Source organism: Erpetoichthys calabaricus, chromosome 8, assembly GCF_900747795.2.
Source record: "Erpetoichthys calabaricus chromosome 8, fErpCal1.3, whole genome shotgun sequence".
Taxonomy (NCBI): Eukaryota; Metazoa; Chordata; class Cladistia; order Polypteriformes; family Polypteridae; genus Erpetoichthys; species Erpetoichthys calabaricus.
Window position 1 is genome coordinate 44502056 of NC_041401.2, and position 12041 is coordinate 44514096.

Sequence of the window (12041 nt, forward strand, 5' to 3'; positions counted from 1 at the left end):
AACTTGTTATGTCCACCTCTGTTTATGTTGCTCACTAAATAATATATTATTGAAACTTTTCAAGTTCAGCTTCTAAGAAATAAAAATCAATGCCAATGGTTCAAAACACCAACAATCAATGGGATTTCTTATGAATGCGACCTATTTGTTAAAGTATCTGGACAAACAGGGACAAGAAAACAAGATGGAGAAAAAAAGCACAAAAAATTACATCAGTACACATTTTTGATCATATAATAATCTAATACATAAAGCTGGAAGTTTACAGTATGTGTCTGCTTTTTGGCTATAAAACCGGCAGCAGGACACGGTAGCAGTGAGTGTAGAACACATAATTTAAGTAGAATTTTTAAATATTTTATAAACTGAAATGTGTTTGAAGTGCAGGAGACTTGAAAGTATACTCCATCACCTTATGATAGGGAAGTTTAGTTTAGAAGATCCTGTAAACTCAAAGAAAATTAGTGATGCCATAGCATTTCTTAATTAATAGCAGACATGTTTTTTAGAAATATATTTAGGCATCATATACATTAAGTATGTGCCACACAGTGAATGTATGAATCATGAGTATATAACTGACATGGCCTATCAGTTTACAGTGTTATATATACTTACTCAAACTTATCAAAGGGAGAATTCATTGAAAAATGCTGCAGATCATTTTAAGGAAAGCACCTAATTTAAAATATATATATTTATATATATTTTGAATGCTTAACATCTTTCATTGTTCTACTAATTCATCACTATCATCAGATTTTATCTCTAAAAACACAGTGCCAGTATTCACTGGTCCCCCTACTGAAATAGGAATGTAATTGCTGCTGTAAAGACAGCAGTGCACATTCCTCGAGATTACTGTGGAAAACTATTCTGTACAGCAGCAAAAGATAAAATAAAACTGATGCCTTCCTTGAAATGGCTCCACAAGTCCAGAGATGGCTATGATTTCCCAGATGTTCTGGCAGCTTGCTGCTTCCTCAAATTACGTGCACCTCTGCACCAAGTCTGTTAGTTTCTACAAAGGTAGTTAAATGGTTTTGATTGATAGTGCAATGATTGTGATTTTGTGCATTTTTTGATAACTACCGTAACAGGTTCTATTCCTGAATCACATTATATAGGTTTCCGCTTTCATACTGGATTAAGTGGGTTTATATTCTAAAAATCAGAAACAGTCAGCGGCTATTTTACACAATCAATATGTGATGAATAAAAGTCGCTTTTCATGCTGTGATACCAAAAGAGGGCCAGAGCAAAAATATGGTCTTTCAACAAATTAATTAATAAGAACATTTTTTACCCCTTAGCCCACTGTTTTAACTAAAATTAGTTGACAGTATTTTAGAATTACCGTTAAATAATTTTTAGTATGAACAAGCTTTGAGTGTATTGCTTTCTAATACACTCTTCAGAAGCTGGCAGGTCCTCATATTTTGGTTCATTTTTGTAGTATACATTTTTATCTTAAAAGCTGTTTCAGATTGTGTAAAGATAACAGTATAAGGTAACAATTGCTGAGTACATCAGAGGTGAGGAACATTGAGTGGACTTTCAGTGTTTTACCACTGATTGGAGCTTCTGATAATTGTAACTAAAGTAAGGAAGACGACTGAACACCTTTTCAACCTTTTGATAGGTAATAATAAATAATATATTTTATTTATGTAGCACCTTTCCCATGCTCAAGGCGCTTAATAACTCTTCCCAATGCAACACTTCATTAGATAGATAGATAGATAGATAGATAGATAGATAGATAGATAGATAGATAGATAGATAGATAGATAGATAGGAAATATTCATTATTATTACTGTATGATCAGATTTAATCATCTCAATTCGCTGATTATGAGGAGCCATTAACTGAAATCATTGAAATTCTCTTTTTCTGTGTCCATTAACTACACATATGGACATATGGCACTTCATGGGATAGGCATATCTGCAAGTTGCCAGTGGGAAACAGAGCTGCTGTTCCTGCTACTTCTTATCAATTCACGGTTCAGTGAAAAGAAATGAAATATTTGTGAAGCATACCCACTGCTTGACAGAACTTGATTTTTGTGTGCAATATCTGGTAGCACTTCACAATTATGTATTTTTAAACGTAAACACTAAATAGCAAAAGATTAAATTAAGTGGAGTGTATTAAGCTTGATTCAAGGTAGAAAGGAGTCTTTCAAAGAAAAAGTGCTAATAATAAATGATTTGCACTGTTTCTGTATCATCTAACAACAACATGTGTGTATATATATATATATATATATATATATATATATATATATATATATATATATATATATAGCACCTTTTCATATGTGAAAGTAGATCAAAGTGTTTTATTACGTTAACATCTAAAAATAGCTACAAAAAGAAAGTAAAAACTCAAGCACAGTTATTTATAACAGTATATAAAATATATATAAAAACAGTGTATAAAATATATAAAATTCATCTTAATCACAAGCTGTGATCAGATGGCCAGGTTGGACATGAAAATAAAAACTCCAGTTGATGGGATGTTTTAGAAAATAAACCTGTGGGGTTCCTGAGACATACAGATTAACAACGGTGGTGTTTATCTTCAGAAAACAAAAGTAATTTATAATTTGCAATACAGTCAAGCAGTGTAGTGCGTGACCCACAATGTGACTTTTCTTCTGAAGTTCTTAAATGCTACTCCACAAGTTAAAGGATACACAGCACACTCAGCAAAATACACCAAAATGACCTTTGAAAATGAAATCTTAACATCATGATGATCATCATCATCCTCACATTTTTTATTCCATACTTCTTGGCGACCTTGCCTCCTCTCCCCAGCAACATACTCCAGTCCATCAGGGTGCCTTTGAGGTTAAGAGAGCGTCTACTTTTGAAACCCAGGGATTTCATCTTTTGTATTTGCAGATTATATTGTCTTCTTGGCCTCGTCAGACTGTGATCTCTGGTGTGCACTGAAATGATACACAGCTGAGTCTGTTTGCATTGAAATAGTCCATTTACAGCATAACTCAGGAGCATTTTTCATGTAAACTCCAGTCCATTTCTCCATTCACACATAACATGATCAGAATAATGTGAAGAACATGTGAAATGAAAAATGGTGACTCCTCAAGCAACAAAAAAAAAATGAAACCTGCATTGGCCCTTCAAATTATTTAATTCCTGTATGTACTGTACAGTAGCTCTCTGTGGAAAATCCATGAATAGCTATGATACACATTGAATTAGGTTTGGTTATTTACTTCTTTCATATAAAATAAACTCTAAAGCTTCAACTATGAGTATGAATTTGTTTTCTGCTAATCTTGCTCTGATTTATTTGTTTACCAAAGCTAATCATTGTGCATGGAAACAGAAAATTAACTAAATAGAGCATTTGCTGTTTACAGTGTTTCAGTCATAATTGATTAAGTGTCATGTTAAATAGTGTTTCAAAATGCTTTTCTCAGGCAAACAGAAAGTGTGTTAATTGCAAAACCATTAAGCCTTTTTTTAGGAAATATAATGAAAGAGTATTGAAGCATGCACTATATAATGTGTTGTCCCTGAAAATGGCCACTGGGCCTCAACAATGAGTTGCTGATAATACCAACGTCTACTCTGGTGCCTTTAGTCTTTGTGTTACTAAACACCAAGCCATACCATTTTTCCTGGATGGTCTTATTGCCTCTTTAAATTTTCTACAGATGGTTTTTTCATAAGGATGTGGGAAAATGTTTGATGAGTGTGGACCTTTCGAATAAAAAAAATACTTGTCAAGCTCTATTCACCTTCTCCAAAATAAAGTTAAGATTTGCAGATCCCTAAAGCACTTCTCTCTGCTACACTGCTTGGTAACTTTTTCTGTATACCTTCAATTCTCCATTCAAAGAAATCCTTTCTTACTTATGTGTGAAATTTATCTTTGACCAGTCTCCATGTCTATCTATCTATCTATCTATCTATCTATCTATCTATCTATCTATCTATCTATCTATCTATCTATCTATCTATCTATCTATCTATCTATCTATCTATCTATCTATCTATCTATCTATCTATCTATCTATCTATCTATCTATTACAGAGATGAGTCATGTCACTGTATAATCCATGATTATTTTGTCATTCATTGCCCAGTATTATATAGATTTACCCTGCTAACTCCTTTTATATTTTTAAACAATTTTCTCATATTGATACTTAATTTCTGTATGTTTAAATTGAAACACTCCAATCTCTTAATATTCTTTTAAAGCATGCTCCCATGATTCTAGAATAAGTTTCTAGAACAAAAGTAGCTAAGAAATGTGACAAAGAAGTGGGGACCACTCATTGCATCACCTATGTATGGCTAGCTAATAGATGCAGTAGTCTCTGAAAGAGAGTCTCTGATCTTTCTTATTAATAGAAAGTCTAGACTTTCTCTTTTGCTTTTTGTCCTTTTTAATATCTAAATATTAGGGGGCTGTGCCCGCTGCTCGCTTTGCTCACACACCCCCTTCCCCCCCTGGGGAGCGCTGTGTGCCAGCCACTTCGCGTCTCTGCTGCTCGTGTTGTGAAGAGGGCGGCTGAATGCACGTTAAGGAGATGCGGTCAGATCAGCTGCTGTTTTGCTGCTGCTGCTGCCGAGCTGCGTGTTCTGCTTGTCGGACTGTGTGTCGATCATTTAAAAGCCGGTGCAGCAGCTGTCCTTTTGTCTCACTGCCTTGTCTAGGGTGACATTAAAGTGTCTCCGAGAAAATCATGTATTGTCTCCTTCCAAACCTTCCAAGATTTTTTTTATAATAGAGAGATATATAAAAAATAAATGTTTGTCTATCTGTTTATGTCTCCATTCACAATTCAGGGTTAGTCAACAGAGAAAGGGGGGAGCGCTATACAGATGAGGCAAAATAAGGCTGACCTGACCAAACAGGAAAAGGAGGCATTTTAGGACAAGGGACCGGGAGTGGAGATGGCTGTCAAAACAGCAGGAAACTCCTCAAGTGAGAAATGCTGAGCATGCATGACATGCTCAATCCATTCGCTGTCGATTGTCAAAAAAAAACATGCATGGTGGCGATTAAGAAACACTAATGATATGGCAGAGGTGAACGCCAATTGACTAAGGAAAGAGGCAGATGGCGGAAAAGGACTGCAACAGCTATGGCTGCAGAACAGGAGAATGAAACAGCCGAGGCAAGGGCCAGGCAGCAGAGAAAGAATGGCAGATATGTATTTTATCTTTATTCTGATGACGTTTTTCATTTTCCTCTTTATATGGTCACAACCATTTGCAACTACTGCATATTTGTATGTCTGCTGCCATATTATTTATAGATGATATGCCATGTGCAGGTCACATGACACACTTTGCCCATATAAAAAAAGATAGCAGTGCCCAGCTGCATGCATCCATGCTTTGGATCTCTTACTAAATACCTCCAAAATAATTTCCTTATTGCTAGTGAAAGCTAAAAGTTGACTAAGGACTAAGTTTTGCGTGAATATTTTACTGTTAGGATCATAGAAATGGTTATTTTTACTGTGATCTTCTGCTTTGTGTTTTGGGTTGGGGTATATAGTTTCTTGGCTTCACATTACTATACTTCAACCCTGCATTTTCTCAATCACTGTTATGTCCTTACAAATACAGAACATTTTTACGTAATTCAGCATCCTATTAGCTTTTTCAAGTGCTGCTTGTACAGTTTTTGGCAAAAAACATTGATAAGCCTGCTACTTCTGCACTCTAAAATCCTGTGCTTAACCTTAAAATCAGTCCATTCCTTTGGGCTCTTCGTCAGAAGCATTTTGGAGATCATAGTAGATGATTAACTGTTATGAAATGTATTCAATATGTAGTAAAAAGATTTGACAGATTAGTAACATAAAATCTCGAAACCTGTGATGTTATCTTCTACTTCTCTAGCTTGTCTTTTATATTACAACTAGTCATTTAGCCCATTACAATAACGGGCGCTAGAACAGTAATGCGTAAACATTAGTAGGAACAGTCTATATTAAATGGCAAGGGACTTTGACCTCATTCTTTTTGTTGGTCGTATTTTTCTTTCTTTCAGCCTTTCTTTTGTTGATGTTTACTTGCTGAGCTGACCGTTCTTCGTGGGCTGCTGCCGTGTATTGTGTTTCTTTAATTTTCTGTGACAGTAATACTATCTTGTACGGCTCTATTCAATAAGGGCGCGCACAAAAATGCGAGCTTCAAAAGGGCGACCTCAATTGAGCACGGCGAATAAAGGCATTCGTAGATAATTTAGTTCAAATGGCTCTGGAATATGTGAAGAGCAACAAAGGTGCAGATCTTTATTTACGTGCGCCTTTATTCACTGCGCCCAATTGAGGTCACCGTTTTGAGGCTCGACTTTTTGTGCGCGCCCTTATTGAAGGATCCCTGTGCGCGCCCTTATTGAAGGATACCGTCTTGTACGTCTGCTGGCTTGTACGTCCGTAATATACCTTTAATTTTCTCTGGTGGTAATACAGGCGTGCCCGTCGCTAATATGCCTTTAATCTCCTCTGACAGTAATACTGGCTTGTATGTGGCTGTAATATGCGTCACTGTATTGTGTACCTTTAATTTCCTCTCGCAGTAATACTGGTTTGTATTTCCGTAAAATGCCTCTAACTTTCTCTGACAGTAATATCGCGCGTCGCACCGTGCCCCGCGCATGCGCACTTCATCAGAAGACACCCACACACGGACACCTGGACGCACATAGGGATTTTATATATATAGACTAGCCACAGCACCTGTTGAAGACAGGTAATAGAATAATTTAAAAATATTGCCCTATATGCACCTTCAGCACCTTTGCTCTGTATTTGCATGTGTGAACGTCTCTTAACCAGGCGCTCCATCTGTCTCTCTACGACATTTCCTTTAAACCTACTTCTCAGACTCTGTCATTATTTTTGAGATGCCTTCCTCACCTTCTGTCCAGTTTTATACTTGCCATCTTTGAAGACAACTCTACTCTACATGTCTCATATGCCTTTATTCCTCCTCATGGATCTCCCACTTGCACTTCCCTTTTGTCGCATCACCAAAGCTAAACTTGCCAGTCACACCAAAGCCAAACTGACCAATCAGACTGGGAGGGATTTGACATACAAACCTTGTATGTATTAGATAGATTTTAATTTTATAATTAGTTACATTAATTAACCAATGGATCAAGTTTTCTGGTTTTAATATGAGGGAATAATATTAACTTCAAGCTTTAGGAATTTATAATTTTCCATTCTGCCAGAGAGTGAAACTGGTAGTTGAAAGGACAGAGTCCAGCAGAAAGTGAATGCAGTCAACAACTAAAGCAGGGTCAATACCAAAAAGAGCTTTGAGTCTACTATTCTTCCCTTCTGGTCATTTGGTTTGCCTCCAACTAAACTCTTCATTTCTGTTGCGAAAAATACTTAGTAAATTAAAAAGTCTTGAGTCATATGAATAAATGAATTCCAAGGATGTCCTTTATTTACACCAACTGGTGGAGGCTCACACTCTGTGAGCAGCAAAACTCTCCATAGCAAGTCTGCTTAGCCTTAAGAGAACAGCTCCTGTTATTTATCACTTAGGTTCATTTACATATAGTAGCTAGTAAATATTTCAATCAACCAATGAGCACTCAGATAAAAGGTACATTCTAGCAATAACCCTCTACCATTAAATAGCATCCAAAATAGTTAATCATTAAAAGTCCTGTCTAAACATTTGGTTTACAGAATAAGACTTCTTTTATGTAAATTTTTTATCATAGTACAAAGCACAAAGTTAAATGTTACAAGTGATCTCCTAATATACAGTGTGCTGGGACAAATTAAGTCAGGATGTCCTAGTTTAACAGGCAAGCAGTTTCAAGCACGTTTTTTCTTTTCCGTTATAATTTCTCAGTCCGTTTACTTTTTTCACTTGAAAAACAAGTGCCAAGTTGTTCCTGGCATGACTGCTCAAAGACTGATAGGATTTTTTAGGGTTGACTTTTGACTTGTTAGTAACATTCTAGCTAGCTAACGTTTTCCTATTCTGTCTTTTTGGATGCTCTCATGTGTTTAAAGTCCTAGTGTTTGCACTGATATTGCTGTTCTCCTTGGTGTTATCAAGTGACTGGTCCACTTTCATGAAGAGAATAAAATCTACACTTTCCCCTAGTGGGCACAGAGTTTCAGAGGCCTTGTCACAGACTCTAGGTTTGAGGTGTCTTCTTCTGTAAAGAGTTCCAGTCACTTAGCATTTGATGGTGCAGATAGTCTGTATTGAGCAGCAAACATCAAAGTTCAACACAGAGATTTGCCTTTTGAATAACTTGTTTGAAAATGGATCTAAAAATGTCCATATTCTTCTGTTTTATACAAACAGATAAATAATGTTTCTTCATGCCTCATTTCACACCTAACTGTTTCTTTGCAGAAATCTGGCAAGATTTGTCATGCCTTGTAAAAGCGTCCTTGAACTAGTTTGCTTTCTTTCTCTGCTCTGCTTGAAATGTCTGTGCTTAATCATTCCCTTTTCTACTTGTTTCTTTCCTCTCTTCCTTTCTACTTCCCGGTTTCATTCAGCCTCCATCTTAAATTGAAATGCTTTTCCTATTAAAAACCTTTTTCTAAAATTTCTAAAGCACTAAAAAGCACAGATCACTGCACATTAATTAATTATTATCTAGGTAGCACAGTGTTTAAAAAAGTGAGCCTCCAAATCCCAGGTTCAGAATCCCAGCTAGGTCTGTGTCAGTGCTGAATTTCCAGGTATTTTCTGTCTTTTTCTTCAGGAACTTCAGTTTTCCCTCCAATATTTGTTATGTTAACACCCACCTTAAAATTTGCCCCGTGTGACTGTATGAATCCTTCTTGTGGTGGACTGGCACCTTGTGCAGGTTTGGCTCCTACCTTGTGCCCAGAAATATTACATTAGCCTCCAACAGCTCGGACACTGAAAAGGATTAAGTTCATTTGGAATTCAGTTCAATTTGACTATGGTTGCCACAGCAGATCATCTTCTTCCATATGTTTCTGTCCTCTGTATCTTGTTCTGTTACACCCATCACCTGCATGTTCTCTCTCACCACATCCATACACCTTCACTTAGGCTTTCCTCTTTTCCTCTTGTTTGGCAGCTCTATCCTTAGCATCCTTTTCCCAATATACCCAGCATTTCTTTGTTGCAGAATATAAGCACATACATCCATCCATTTTCCAACCCGCTGAATCCGAACACAGGGTCACGGGGGTCTGCTGGAGCCAATCCCAGCCAACACAGGGCACAAGGCAGGAACCAATCCTGGGCAGGGTGCCAACCCACCGCAGAATATAAGCACAGCATGCAGTAATAAAAAAGCAATGGCAAGAAATACTATCAGTGAAACCCCCAAAATATGCAGCAGTGTCATATTAAAAATATGTAATGTAAATATCATATCTGATCAAATAATCTGTACCACACACAATAGTCAATAGAATGGAGGATTATTTTTATCACTTGGTAATATTCCTACTGGGATTGCCCAGTTCTGCCTATGACACCATACTGTATTTTATAATGGATGGAAGTCTATGATTAGTGTGCACATCCAGCTATGGATTCACAAGTCCTACATTGCTCACCTGTCTCCTTCTATTGTATGGGAGTCCATATTTACAACCTAGCGGACTTCTTCTTCTTCTTTCGGCTGCTCCCACTAGGGGTTGCCACAGCGGATCATCTTCTTCCATATCTTTCTGTCCTCTGCATCTTGTTCTGTTACACCCATCACCTGCATGTCTTCTCTCACCACATCCATAAACCTTCTCTTAGGCCTTCCTCTTTTCTTCTTCCCAGACAGCTCTATCCTTAGCATCCTTCTCCCAATATACTCAGCATCTCTCCTCTGCACATGTCCAAACCAACGCAATCTCGCCTCTCTGACTTTGTCTCCCAACCGTCCAACTTGAGCTGACCCTCTAATGTACTCATTTCTAATCCTGTTCATCCTTGTCACACCCAGTGCAAATCTTAGCATCTTTAAATCTGCTACCTCCAGCTCTGACTCCTGCTTTCTGGTCAGTGCCACCATCTCCAACCCATATAACATACCTGGTCTCATTACTGTCCTGTAGACCTTCCCTTTCACTCTTGCTGATATCTGTCTGTCACAAATCACTCCTGACACTCTTCTCCACCCATTCCACCCTGACTGCACTCTCTTTTTCACCTCTCTTCCACAATCCCCATTACTCTGTACTGTTGATCCCAAGTATTTAAACTCATCCACCTTCGCCAACTCTACTCCCTGCATCCTTACCATTCCACTGACCTCCCTCTCATTTACACACATGTATTCTGTCTTGTTCCTACTGACATTCATTCCTCTCCTCTCCAGAGCATAATGCCTCTAGTTGCTGTTGCTTAATTGAAAAGCAATTCTGACACAAACATACAACCATAAATGATGGATCCTACCCCAATTTTGTTTAATAAGTCTTGTGAGTTTTGAATTTCTCAAAAAACTACCCATGGATTAAAAACTCCTTGCATTTACAGCTATCATTACTTAAGTCTGCAAAAATGTATTCTATTTGTGGAAAAGTAAAAGTACCTGATTCTGTAATGTAGCTCTTTTTGTCGTATCAGGGCAATGTCAGGTTATTAATGTGTGGCACTTCTTTAAGAAGTGTCCTGTACTTCACGGTAATTCATTATTACCTTGGAAGAGCAGAGAGTGGGGAACATAATTACATTGGGCCTCATTCACTGAAGGTTCTTCAATGTAAGAGTAAGGCATGTGTTAATTTAAGATAGAAATAGATATTCAGCAGGCTAATGAGCTTTAAACAAGGTGTACTGCCAAGCTCATTAACATATATTATTAGACAGCTTACTCTCTTAGAGCATAATAACAGAGTCACCTGTTGGATATTGCTGAAAATGGAAACAAGTTCATACTGCTTGACTTTTCATTCACAGCAGACATGTTCTTATGCAGTGATTATATTTATATCCTGTTTATTTCAGGTCAAGGGTATTTTAGTGGCATTACAATAAATTTCAAAATTTGCAAACATGTTCTCTATATTAAAAGCACATTAATGAACTAATCTACATGGCAGCCAACTCCTTAACACTGAGTAAAAATGATTGCATTTAAAATAGATTCATTAAGGAAGGAGAGCAAATACAAGGAAAATGACAAGAGCATATTAGTCACACATATCCAAAGTGTTTGCACATTTGACGCAGTTTACTAATTGTAAACACCAGCAACATGAATTTAGTAGGTAGAGATCTCATTCTGCTTAAGGCCATGTCACATTACATAACATGTCATGTGATCTACACTCGTAGACTTTATTTACATTATCTTAGAGGCAGTCATGATGTGCTCTCGTATCCAAACAGTCTGCAATACGTACGTTAAATCATAATGATGTAGTCTTTCATACATGTAAATGGTTCTGTACTGTGTGTAGTCTGAATCATGTTTAAATATTAAAGTTAAATATTGAAATGACTTTGTCAGTCTTTTTTGGCATTGTACCATACATGCTAAACCGATGAAACTCTGATGCCAGCACAGTTTAGTGTCTCACATTGGCCTTAGAGTACCAATACATACCATTTATATTTTTAAATCAAACGAAACCTACGGTAAGAAAATTGGGTAACATAGGTAGTGCATTGTAGGGCAGCAGATTGGTAGTGGTTTTTTGAGGCTGTTAGATTTCCTGTCAAACTTGCACTTTTGCAGTATTAACTGTCTTTCATTATCACAGCTTCAAACAAAAGATTTATTAGAATCCCTGCACTTGTATAAGCACTTTACCAAATTCTCCATGGAGGGTACTTTATTTGAGTTGCCGACAAGACGAAAGATCACTGTGACAAAAGCATGCCAGACATAGACATGCCTCATACTTTTTTCATGCAGGTTTATTGATCCACCTAAATGATGCAACTCTTCTAGTTTTACTCTGATGTTACTGCTCAGAATTGTCTTCTTCCCTGACTACTGCCTTTAACAATTCAGCCATTGTAGCTGGTGATCCTCTGAATTTTTGCCGTGCCTACAGGTTGCCTG

At 37.1% G+C, this 12041-nt stretch overlaps 1 protein-coding gene across 1 annotated transcript in view; it reads left to right on the forward strand.

The window, feature by feature from the left end:
* The window catches only part of thsd7ba (thrombospondin, type I, domain containing 7Ba), a 1117993-nt gene that overhangs the window by 339524 nt on the left and 766428 nt on the right, over window positions 1-12041 (forward strand). The gene's annotated exons all lie outside the window — the stretch shown is intronic.